The sequence below is a fragment of the Lactuca virosa genome, chromosome 3 (genome assembly GCF_052849685.1).
Source record: "Lactuca virosa cultivar CGN04683 chromosome 3, Lactuca_virosa_CGN04683_v6, whole genome shotgun sequence".
NCBI classification, from domain to species: domain Eukaryota; kingdom Viridiplantae; phylum Streptophyta; class Magnoliopsida; order Asterales; family Asteraceae; genus Lactuca; species Lactuca virosa.
In genome coordinates this window covers 153,909,963-153,923,439 of record NC_136428.1, presented here as the reverse complement: position 1 = coordinate 153,923,439, position 13,477 = coordinate 153,909,963, and positions in this window count along the sequence as shown.

Here is a 13,477-nt window from a genome sequence, read left to right as displayed (position 1 = left end):
ATCAGCTGCCTGCGGTATGGCAGTTTGTGTGTCATCTTGTCATCAGCTGCCTATCTGGCAGAACCGAAGGCATCGACAACATGGGACTGAAGCTACTGGAATTGGTATGGAGCATCTGCACAGGCCACGACGTAAACTATGGACAAATCCTTTGGGACGACTTCCTCCAATACATTCCCAAAGAGCACCCAAGGGAAAAACCAACCGAGCTCACATTTGCACGGTTCTGGTCACTTTGCATCTCAGACTTACATGCGGATGCTGGAATAGACATGGGTAGTGACATCAACTTTTTCGTCACTAAGGATCTTAAAAGATACAACCCTTCTTCTGATCAAACGATATTTGGACCGATTCGCAGACTCCCTACTCATATCCTTTCTTCTCTTGGTCTTGAGACTGCTGATGTCTCAGACCACATTGAGGCTACGGAGGGTATTGCCCCATACCCTCCTACCCCGCCTCTTCCATCCGCAGCCATTATCCCTGAGGATACCGCGGTCCCCTCTTCCACTACACTATCCAATCTTTCTCAAAGAAGAAATCAGTTGGGAACCAAGAAACAAAGAACACCCAAGAAGGATGCTCCTAAACGAACCACACCCACCAAGAAACGCAAAACAAAACCTGCTCCAACCATATCTAGCAGTGATTCAGATGAGGATAGGCATCCGATCTCTATCCTCAAGAAAAGGAAAACAACCGATACCATTATCCATATGCGTGACCGGACCGATGCTGAAGCATCTCAACAGGCTCCAGTAGTCCTTGGGGTGCCCGCACACCCATTCGACACCACCATCATTTTCCAGTCAGACTCAGAAAGTGAGTCTGATTCTCAACTACGTAGAGACTCCCCCCAGTGCACTCCCAAGAGGACGACACATGTTCACGCCCTAAGGTCTCCAGGGCTTCCTGACTGCATTTCTTTTCACCAGAGGAGTTGCGCTCCATCCTTCTTTCTATCACCCAAACACTACAAACACCTTCCCACCCGCAGGGCACTTCTTTCGGCCATGTCAGAACTGAGCAGAGGCCACACTTGATCACGGGTCAAGGAGACCGAGGAAGCTCAGGAAATCCTACTTTGCTTTCATCCTTTACAGGTGGTTTAGGCACGGTGAGCACAAATGTGCAAGGATCCGTGGACCCGAAGAACACTTCGGTGCGCTTTGAAGGATTTGACGGTGATGCATCCAATGACTCTTGGTTACAGTACAATCCGGTAACTGAGTCAGACAAGAAGAAGTATGTGTTGGATAAGGTGTCTAAGTCCATAACTTATTTGGTATATACTTGACCCGACCCGGCATGGTCCATTTGGGTTGCACTTCACCCAAACAATTTATGGATAATTTTATGAGAGTTGTATACTTACGATTTATTAATATATTATAAGTTATAATATATTAATATAAAGTCATGCTACTTAATTAGTTTTAATCTTGAATCAATTATGAATTGATTTAGTGATTAAAAGGAAGACTAATTAAATCATGGGCTATTATATTTATATGGTGTGGGCTAATGCTCATTTGTTAATGGGCTAAGCTTATATGGAAGTCCATGGATGATCCATGGAGCTTTTACCCATGGATCCTTGGAAGAGGAAAAGACATGGGTTATTAGGGTTTCACCCTAACCATGTACACTATATAAACAAGCTTATGTTGCATGAAAAAGACACTAATGTGTGTGTAAGTGTGGTGGCCAAAATCAAGAGTTAGAATACTCTCTCATACATTTTCCAAGTTTGTGGTGATTTGTGATTTCCATTTGAGGCATTCACATTATTGGTGCTTGGCTCTCAAACTCCAAGGAATCAACAATCAACAAAAGGTATGTAATTCATCTAGTTCTTTTATGGTTAAAAGTACCCCATGCCATGCTAGATAGGTTATAAACCTTGGAAAATAATATTTTGCATGTATCTTAGACAAACATAGATCCAAGGTTTAATAGGGTTGCATGTACACTTAGGAAGTGTTAGAATGCTCAAAACCCTACAGTGGTATCAGAGACTAGGCTTGTTTGTTTGATACTTGATGCAAAATAGTGAAAAAAGTCGAATTTTTGGCTGTCTGCCTGATGAACTCGTCGAGTCCATGGGGGGACTCGCCGAGTTCATGTGTAAACTCATCCTACTCGGCGAGTAGGTTCGTGCACTCGGCGAGTAGGAGCCTCAGAATGCAGATTTTCGACTTTTGCTGCTGGAAATGGACTAGAAACATTACCCTAAACTGTTTTGGTGTTTTAAAACTTGTTTTAGTTGGTGTAATGGTTGTTCTAATCCATTTACAATAGTTTATATCAAAATTTCATGTTTTGTATGTGTTCATATAATTCTTGAAACTTTGATGATCATGTTCATGTTCTTATGAATTTAGAAGATGATAGGAATTATTTGCTGAATTGTTTAGGATTAATTCTTGATCATTTATGTGTTTTAATGGAGTCCATAATTTGTCCTCAAGTTATGGATATCCAAAGGTCACTTCTTTTAAACACACACTTAAAACACATAAGTTACATGGAAATGAAGAGTCTTCATTTTTATGAACCTTTAATTCATAAGTTATGAAATGAAAAGTTTTGAATAGTTTCAAAACTTGTCCTCAAGTTTTGGAATTTGTAAAGTTACACACACTTTAATATACTTTAATTCCAAACCCTTAGAGTTTTAAAAGTTAAAATTCAACCCTTATACTATTTATAACATTAATGGTTAATTATTATATATATGTATAAGATTTAAGTCGTTTTACCGTTAGTAGGCCTCATTCACGAAGCCAGTCTATAAGGTGGGTATAAGGTTGTTGCCTATAAAATGGCAACTTAATGGGTGTCCACTCTCACCCACCGCTTGCTTGACTGGTGGAGGGTCGTTAGCCGAACGGGTAAGACAAGGACTTATAAATTCTCATTAAAAGTATGATGAATATTATAAAGTAACTAAACCTTATATAAATTCCCAATCTTAGTTACTTTAGGAAAATGTGAATATGGTGCTAACCCATGAAATTCACACTTTGTACCTTACCAAGTCGTTGGTGGAGCGTGTGTGGTTAACCGGCACACTAACTTGGACTAGTAAGGATCACGAAGGGTGACTTAATGTTTATCATAGATCGGTGGAGCGTGTGTGGTTAACCGGCACATTGATTAGGTGATAATATTAAGGGTACCAAGTGAATTTGCATGGTTATTCACACCTTGTTTTGTGATCCTCGGCATCCCAGTCACAAAACTTGAAGGGCACAATCGAGATTGAAACATGCCATTGAAAAGTTCAATGAATCTCAAAGGAATCTAGGAATTTCAAAACCAATAAAACCTAATAATTCATTTCGTTTTCATGGTGGAAATTGGTGAATCGTCATTCACCTACCTTCAAATATATTATAGCTTAGATTACGGCATCCCTCTTCTAAGTTATAATATATTGTGTTGGATCCTAGCCTTAATATTACATTTGGGTGTATTATTAAGGATTCGATATATCTAATCTAAACTTGTTTTCTTCTTTTCAGATGTCTTCCAACAACAAAGCTTCGGGCTCTAACCCTACTGGCTCCTTTTCCCTCATGAACCTTTGTGGGAGGGTCATCTTTGATGGTTCCAACTTCATGGATTGGATCCGGAACATCATGATGGTTACTCATTACAAGGACAAGGAATATGTCCTTGATAAGGAGCTAAAGGAGCTTGATGAGTCCACTGCTACTCCTGAGGAGGTCGCTGAGTATCAGGCATATGAAAGAGATGCCACCAAGGTGGCATGCATCATGATGGCCACCATGACAGCTGAACTCCAAAAGTCCTATGAGGACTATTACCCTTTTGAGATGCATCAGGATCTGATGGAAAGGTACCATCAGAGTGCTCGTCAAGAGCGGTATGAAATAATCTCCTCCATGATCACTACCCGTATGAAGGATAGCGAACCAATCACGAGCCACATGCAGAAAATGCAAAGGTATGTGGACCGTCTAATGAAACTGAATGTGAACTTCCCTGAGGAGTTGGCAATTGATATCATTTTGCACTCCTTGCCCTCGTGTTATGATCAATTTCGTATGACATACCACATGAACAAGGAGGAAGTCACACTCCGTAAGCTTCAAGGACTTCTGAAGACTGCCGAAAGTGGTCTTAAGAGTAAGTCGGTTGCTACTCCTACTCCTACTACTACCCCTGTTTTGGCTATCGGGCAAGGCAAAGGGAAGAAGAGGAAGCACCCTTTGAAGGGTACCAAGGGAAAGTCCCTTGAAGGCTCCTCATCTGGAACCAAAGGTGGTTCTATCACTCCTTCTGCCATCCCTAAGGATGCTGAATGCTTCTACTGTCAAAATAAGGGGAACTGGAAGCGAAACTGCCCAAAGTACTTGCAAGATGTCAAGGATGGGAAAGTGAAACCATCCCATGTAGGTATTTACACTATATTGTCTAATAACTCACCATATTCTAATTCTTGTGTTCTTGATACAGGTTGTGGTATTCACATCTGTTGTGACTTGCAGGGCCTAAGAAGAAGTGAGGATGTGGAGCACGGAAAGATAAACTTAATCATGGGGAACAAGAAGGTTGCACCTGTTACCAAGATTGGAGTTTATACTTTGTTGCTAGATAGTGGGTTAAAGTTAGATTTGAATAAATGTGTGTACTCGTCTGAAATGGCGAGGAATATTATTTCCTTTCATGCTTTGTACAAACAAGGTTTTACCTTTTCTTTTGATAATGAAGTTGGTAGTATTAATGCTTTCTTTAATAATATTCTTTATTTTAAAGCATTACCTTGTAATGGTGTGTATGAAGCTGTATCGGTTGTAGATAATTTAGGGAATAATGTATTGTGTATTGATTCTTCTACTAGCTTGGATAAAGCATCTTTGTGGCATTGTCGTCTTGGACATGTAAGCAAGAAACGCATAGGCCAGCTCCAAAAGGATGGAGTTTTGGAGTCGTTCGACCTCAAGTCGGATGATAGTTGTGAGTCTTGTCTACTTGGAAAAATGACAAAATCACCCTTCACTGGTACTTGTGCAAGGGGTGAGGGTTTGTTGGACCTTATACATACTGATGTATGTGGACCATTCAAAACCACCACAAGGGATGCTAATCGCTATTATGTGACTTTTATTGATGATTTTAGTAGATATGGTTATGTCTACTTAATCAAACATAAGTCAGAAACTTTTGAAAGGTTTAAAGAGTTTAAACAGGAAGTAGAAAATCAATTGGGCAGGAACATTAAGATGCTTCGATCCGATCGAGGTGGTGAGTATCTTAGTACTGAGTTCCTCGATTATCTTAAGGAGTGTGGGATTGTCTCACAATTGACACCTCCCAGGACACCACAGCTGAATGGTGTGGCTGAGAGGCGTAATCGAACTTTGTTGGACATGGTTCGCCCTATGATGAGTCGAGCTTCGCTACCAATCTCTTTTTGGGGGTATGCCTTAGAGACTGCCGCCCACATCCTTAATCTAGTCCCTACAAAGAAGGTTGCCAAAACACCTCATGAGATGTGGACTGGGAAAGTTCCCAATCTAGACCATATCAAGATTTGGGGTTGCGAGGCTTTCGTGAGGCGTGAAACTCATGACAAGCTCGAACCTCGAAGTGAAAGGTGTATTTTCATCGGCTACCCACAAAAATCCTTTGGTTACCTCTTCTACAGACCCAGTGAGAATGTGGTCTTTGTGGCTAGGAGAGGAGTCTTTCGAGAGAGAGAATTTATAAGCCAAGGAGACAGTGGGAGGCAAATTGACCTTGAAGAAATTCAAGACTCAGTTGGTGAAGGAACCTCAAACACTAGCAATCAACTTGAGGAGGAAATTACTGTTGATCCAGCTGACGAGTCTGTACTTCCAAGGCGTTCCCCAAGGGTTAGGAACACACCTGAGTTTTATTATGGATTTCATATTACTACGGAAGGTGATACATTTATCAGTGACAGTACACTGGTAAATCTGGATGAACCTAACAGTGTTAAGGAAGCCATGGCAGGCCCAGAGTCTGCTAAATGGAAGGAGGCTATGGACAGCAAGATACAGTGCATGTATGACAATCAAGTTTGGAACTTGGTTGACAATGTACCAGGCCGTAAGACAGTCGGGTGCAAATGGATCTTCAAGAAGAAGACCGACATGGATGGGAAGGTGCACACTTATAAGGCTCGACTTGTTGCGAAGGGGTTTACTCAGACTCAGGGTATTGATTATGATGAAACCTTTTCACCAGTAGCAAAGATTAAGTGTATTAGGGTTATGCTAGCCATTGCTGCATTTCATGATTATGAAATATGGAAAATGGATGTCAAAACCGCTTTCCTTAACGGAAAGTTGGCTGAGGATGTTTACATGAATCAGCCAGAAGGTTTTGTCAGTGGAGAGTACCCCAATAGGGTGTGCAAGCTTGAGAAATCCATTTATGGATTGAAACAAGCATCTCGAAGTTGGAATCTTTGTTTCGATGAGAAGGTCAAAGAGTTTGGTTTCTCAAGAAGTGAAGATGAGTCCTGCGTGTATGTCAGAGCTAGTGGGAGTATAGTTAGCTTTTTGGTACTGTATGTGGATGACATACTACTCATAGGAAATGACATCCCAACCCTGCAGGAGGTTAAGTCCTGGCTTGGGAAGTGCTTTGCTATGAAGGACCTTGGAGAAGCTACCTATATCCTAGGGATAAGGATATTAAGAGAAAGGAGTAAAAGAATAATTGGACTTAGTCAGAGTATCTACTTGGATAAGGTGTTGAAAAGGTTCAACATGCAGAATTCCAAGAAAGGAGAATTACCGATCCAAAGCAATGCCAAACTGAGCAAGGCTCAGAGCCCGAGTACAGAAGATGAGATAGCTGAGATGAGTCGATTACCTTATGCTTCCGCTGTTGGTTCGATCATGTATGCTATGACTTGTACCCGTCCTGATGTGGCCTTCGCTTTGAGCATGGTCAGCAGATATCAGGGGAACCCTGGCAAGGCTCATTGGACTGCGGTAAAGAATATTCTCAAGTACCTGCGGAGGACTAAGGATTGGATCCTTACCCTTGGTGGGAGTGATGACTTGAGAGTAGTAGGGTATAGTGATGCTAGCTTTCAGACTGATAGGGATAACTTCCGCTCTCAGTCGGGCTGGGTCTTTACCTTAAATGGAGGGGCAATCACTTGGAAGAGTTCCAAACAGGAGACTGTAGCTGATTCGACTTGTGAATCAGAGTACATAGCAGCGAGTGAAGCCCCAAAGGAGGCGATATGGCTGAGGAACTTCATCGAAGACCTTGGATTTGTACCAGCTATTAAGGATCCTATGGAGATTTTCTGTGACAGCAATAGTGCGGTTGCCTTAGCCAAGGAACCAAGAGATCATGGTAGATCCCGACACATTGACAGAAAATATCACTTCATAAGACACAAGATAGAAGAGGGACTCCTCGTGGCAAAGAGGGTATCGTCAGATGAGAACCCTGCGGATCCCCTTACGAAGGGACTGACGAGGGTGAAGCATTTGCAGCATGCGAGGCGCATCGGGCTGAAGGATGATATTAGTTTTACAGATTAGATAATTTTTCTGAAACTTGTAAAATGTAATCGACGTTTGATGATGAATAAAATGTGTGATTTATTTATAAGTAAAGTGTTACTATCATTGTCAATTATTTACTATTGTTTCAGTTTTGCATGTTTTGACTTCCAGAATAATTAATTTATTCAAAACTCCACAATCGGTCATACGTCGGAAGTAGGTATGAATCAAGATTGTCATGAATTGGGATTGTAGATGACTAAAGGTGTTTAGCCATAGCAATGGTTGCTACAACATTCATGAGTACTCATAAGTTATGAGTATTGGAATAAACCCACGCTCACTTGTATAACTTCATGGAATTTATCTCGAGTGATCGTGAGACGGTAATATCATATAAGTCTTCAAACCTAGAGATATGAGTGTTTACCTATGAGTTGGTTGTGCATTGATTGCACGTAAACGCATCAGTAACTTGATGTTATAAAACGTGCCTTTGTGTACAATTCAATAAGTAGTAGAACAAGCATATGAGTCGAAGTTTATCTGTTCCTTCTAGAAATAGAAGCGATATCTGGGCCCTCGATGATTTTGTGTTGACCCATGTACCGGGCCCGGTCAGAACTAAATTGATGTGTTCAGTTAAGTTCTTTGTCAAACAAATCGGAAATCGAGAAACAACTGCTAGACAATAAGTAAGACATTGTTCCATGTATTTGTCCGGCTGATATCATGAGAGCAGAGGATTATATGATCACTTATCTAAAATGGCGCTTCATAGTTCAACTGAGTTTTCGAGAGCTACGATTGCCGGTTGGTTCCTGAAGTAATATAGGCAAATACAGTTATTAGACTTATCCAAGCCCTTCTGATGATGACCTCATGATGTTTGAAGAAGAGGAGTCCAGCGGTTCTCAACATTCGACTTCCAAGCCTAAAGAGAAGAAGAAAAAGAAGAAGAATGTTGTCACCCAGAAGGAGTTCATGAGCCTTCAAGCCAAAATCGATCAGATCTTGGCTGCGGTCCAGCCTACTCAACCGCAACCTGGAGACACTCCAGGACCGCAGTCACTGATTGAAAGAATAGAGTGTCTGGAAACAAGGGAACGCATGGCTGCTGAACGAATCTCTCTCAAAGTAGAGATGGGGATCCGGTCCCTTGATAATAACCACAAGGCTGACCACAAGGACTTCATGGCTGCAGCAGAACGCCTTATCACTGAGGTGACCGCAATCAAAACGGATCTTCAAGCGGCCATCGCGGATCAAGCTTCTCAGTCTCAGAAATTGCTAGATGAGACTCATACTGCTTATGAGTCCACTATCTCTGTTCTTCAAGAAACCATCAACAGACTGCAGAAATCCCTTTCCTCCAACTTCCATGGCCCTGAGATCCTCCAGCTCACCAAAGAAATCCACAAGTTGCTCTTCAGCTCCTCCACTCCAAACAACCAACATTTGGAAGAAGCTCTCAAAGCTCAGTTCCAAGAAGTCTTCAACAAGGTGGATGGACTTAAGCAATGGCTTGAGGAAGCACCGGGGTTGCATCCCTCAAGAAGGGGAAGTGATGAAGAACAAGAAGTCCATCACTCTGATACTTCTATTCATCAGAGTCCCCCCATCATCACTGAAAAAATTCCCACACCACCGCCACCATCTCAACATACTCCATCTCCTCACACTTCACCTCCAAAAGATACTCCCAAAAAGCCAGAGACTCCTCCGCACTTCAAGAACTTGGTTGAAAACATGACTTCTCCAAGCACCACAGACTCCCCTGCCACCGCTCAAAGGAAGCATGATTGGAAAGCAGCCAAGCTGGCAGAGTTAATTTGGAGAGAATGCGGGTTTGACACCATGATGGATGAGTCCTTGATCAATTCTTGGATCAATCCGCACCGCAGGCTCCTAGACGAAGATTACAGACCGCACCTCACTTATGCTGAACCCCCTGCTGATGGATACTGGGATATACCAATTTCTCCAAATGCCAAGTACTTCACTGTATTTGAGAAGTTTGACCAAAGCCTTCCAGATCACAAGAGACTGCCAATGGAGTTTGAGAGACTTAGTCTTTTTCACGCTAAACATGCCTCCTCCATTGAAAACATATGGTCTAACGACAGACCATCCGCAGTCAAGAACTACAAAGTCAGGAAATTTATGAAGGCTGACTACATCCAGTACCCTCACCAGAAGGGAACATGACTACATCCGCACCCAGGCAGACTTTCCTTGTATGAATCCGGAAGAAATCTTCCTTATTTCCAGGGTGTTCCAAAACAAGTCAGAAAACCACCCTAAAATGCAGATAACGCTTGAAAAAGCCAACTCTTTTCTCAGGGATACGGTCTGTGACTTTGCCAAGATAGATGCAGATATCTACCCCACCATCCTCAAGAAGTTTGATCTCCCACCTTTTGAACCTGTGCCAATGCCTACCGAAGGCTTCCAAGAAAGATCTCTAGGCGCAACAAACTACCCTGAACTTGGAGTCATATTCAAAAGGAAGACTGACAACGTCAAATATTTCATTCCTATGACTGCCATGCACTGCCTGACCAAGAAACAACTTGACATCTGCCGGACTGCAATTGAAAGATCGAAGCATACTACCGCAGAAGTCAAGTTCGAGACCACAAGAAGAATCACATGGTTGGAAAACGTCATGAAGTTCTGGTGGATTTTGATCAAGTTCCTCAAACTTGATAGCTGAACCGGAGTTAAAGAGGTCACTTAGGGGGAAATTGTTGAATCATAAAAGTGACCCTCTTGAACTCAGCTACCGCAACCATCTCAGCTACCGCAACCATCTTGCTACCACAACCATCTTTCTACCGCAACCGCTTCAGTACCCGGAGTCAATCTTGTTCATCAGCAATCGCATCAGCAACCGGAGTCAGCTACCGCAGTCAACTTATCTAGATTACTTATTTGTCTTTTATGTAATACACTCTATTATCCAGTATGCCTTGCACGGCTGCTTATAGAGTTGTAATCTAGTGTAGTTTCTAAGTCTCTATAAATAGAGACTTACTCTCTTTGTATTCAGAGAGAGATATAAGAAAAGGGAACCGATAACTTATGAATTCTATCTGAATACACATTCTGAAGTTATCTCTCTATCTTTCTTCACTCATCTCTTCTTACTTAAATCTTATCATAACTCTGCTGATCATAATCCCTCTTCGGAGCAAGTCTTTAAGACTTAATCACTAAGCTTGATCTTCCTTATTAACTTGGAGTGAATGCATTCCTTGTTATGAATCAACTTAAGTGTCTTCTTGATATAACAATTGCTGTCATTTCCATTCCTTTACATTTCCGCAACTAACCCTCTAACTATATTATTGTTGAGCTTTTAGATCCTTTGAGATTAACTATTCCGCATTATACTTGTTCTAACTTTTGTTCAAGTGTCTCCAAGTTTTTCTCTCAACAGATGCACAACAACAACAACAACAACAACAACAACACCAAGGACGGAGCCAGTTATACCTGTTATGGGTGCGGGAAAACTGGACATTTCAGACGAAATTGTCCCAATGCGAACACGCAGGCGACAGGAGCAGCAGGAAGAGTGCTGACTATGGGGCAAGGAGAAGCGGTTCAGGATCCCGCTTTCGTCACCGGTACGTTTCTCCTTAACCACTCATATGCATGAATCCTGTTTGATACCGGAGCAGAGCGAAGCTTTGTGAGTAACAAATTCAAACCCTTGCTGAAACAACAACCCCAAAAGCTTAATGAAACCTTCACGGTGGAAATGGCTAATGGGAAAACAGAATCAGCAGGGGAAATCTATGTAGGATGTACCCTAACTTTAAATAATCATATCTTTCAAATAAACTTGATGCTTGTAACTATTAGGAGTTTTGATGTGATTATCGGCATGGACTGGTTGAGCTCCTATCATGCCGAATTTTTTTGTCGCGAGAAGGCCGTTCGCCTTCATCTCCCTAATCACGAAACCCTAAATATATACGGAGATAAACCCAGTACGAACCTTCGTCTTATCTCGTGCATTAAGGCACAAAAGTGTCTACAAAAGAAGGACTTGGCATTTCTGGCACACATAGTGGATAGGTCCAAGGAAGAGGTCAATATTCGAGACATCCCAGTGGCTTGCGACTTCCCGGACGTCTTTCCCGAAGATCTTCCGGGGATACCCCCAGAAAGACAAGTCGAGTTCCGAATTGTCCTGGTACCGGGAGCTACGCCAATGGCCAAATCACCCTATAGGTGCAAGAACTGTCAAGCCAACTCAGCGAGCTCTTGAGTAAAGGATTCATCCGACCTAGCTTCTCACCCTGGGGAGCTCCGGTCCTTTTTGTTAAGAAGAAGGACGGATCCTTTAGGATGTGTATCGATTATAGAGAGCTGAATAAGCTCACTATCAATAATCGCTACCCACTCCCACGAATCAACGACATGTTCGACCAGCTCCAGGGAGCAAATTACTTCTCTAAGATAGATCTATGGTCCGGCTACCACCAGCTCAAGGTCCGGGAAGAGGATATTCCCAAAACCGCTTTCCGAACCCGCTATGGACATTATGAATTCGTTGTAATGCCCTTCGGTCTAACGAATGCCCCTGCCGCATTCATGGACCTGATGAATCGAGTCTGCAGACCATTCCTCAACAACTTTGTCATCGTTTTCATCGACGATATTCTAGTCTATTCTTGAAGCGAAGAGGAGCATGGCCGACATCTCCGACAAATCTTGGAAACCCTACGAACTGAAAAGTTATACGCAAAACTCTCTAAATGCGAGTTCTCGCTCCATGTGGACCCTTCTAATATCAAAGCCATTGAAGGATGGGCAGTCCCAGCGACACCCACAGAAATTCGTCAATTTTTAGGTCTCGCAGGCTATTACAGGAGATTCATTCAGAACTTCTCCAAAACAGCCAAGCCACTTACCGTGCTTACACAGAAGGGTGTATCATTTAAATGGACAGAAAAGCAGGAGGTTGCCTTCCGAACTCTGAAGCGAGCTCTCTGTAGTGCACCAGTATTATCACTACCAGAGGGAACAAAGGACTTCGTAGTTTACTGCGATGCTTCGAATCAGGGTTTAGGCTGTATACGCATGCAGCGTGGTAAGGTGATAGCTTATGCATCCCGACAACTAAAACACATGAGGTGAATTATACTATCCATGATCTCGAATTGGGAGCTGTGGTCATCGCCTTGAAAATTTGGAGGCACTACCTTTATGGTACCAAGTGCACCATTTTCATCGACCACAAGAGTCTCCAACACATTTTAAATCAAAAGGAGTTAAACATGAGGCAGCGAAGATGGGTTGAGCTGCTAAACGATTATGAGTGCGAAATCAAGTACCACCCAGGCAAGGCTAATGTGGTAGCTGATGCCTTGAGTCAGAAAGAATACTCCAATCGGCGTGTGAAGACTCTTTCAATAACCATCCAATCCCATCTGTCCTCACAAATCAAAGCAGCCCAGTTCGACGCCATGAAGACAGAAAACAAAACGAGCGAAGCGTTACGTGGAATGGAAAAGAACTTCAAAGTCAAGGAGGATGGAATAACTGTATTTGCCTATATTACTTCAGGAACCAACCGGCAATCGTAGCTCTCGAAAACTCAGTTGAACTATGAAGCGCCATTTTAGATAAGTGATCATATAATCCTCTGCTCTCATGATATCAGCCGGACAAATACATGGAACAATGTCTTACTTATTGTCTAGCAGTTGTTTCTCGATTTCCGATTTGTTTGACAAAGAACTTAACTGAACACATCAATTTAGTTCTGACCGGGCCCGGTACATGGGTCAACACAAAATCATCGAGGGGCCCAGATATCGCTTCTATTTCTAGAAGGAACAGATAAACTTCGACTCATATGCTTGTTCTACTACTTATTGAATTGTACACAAAGGCACGTTTTATAACATCAAGTTACTGATGCGTTTACGTGCAAT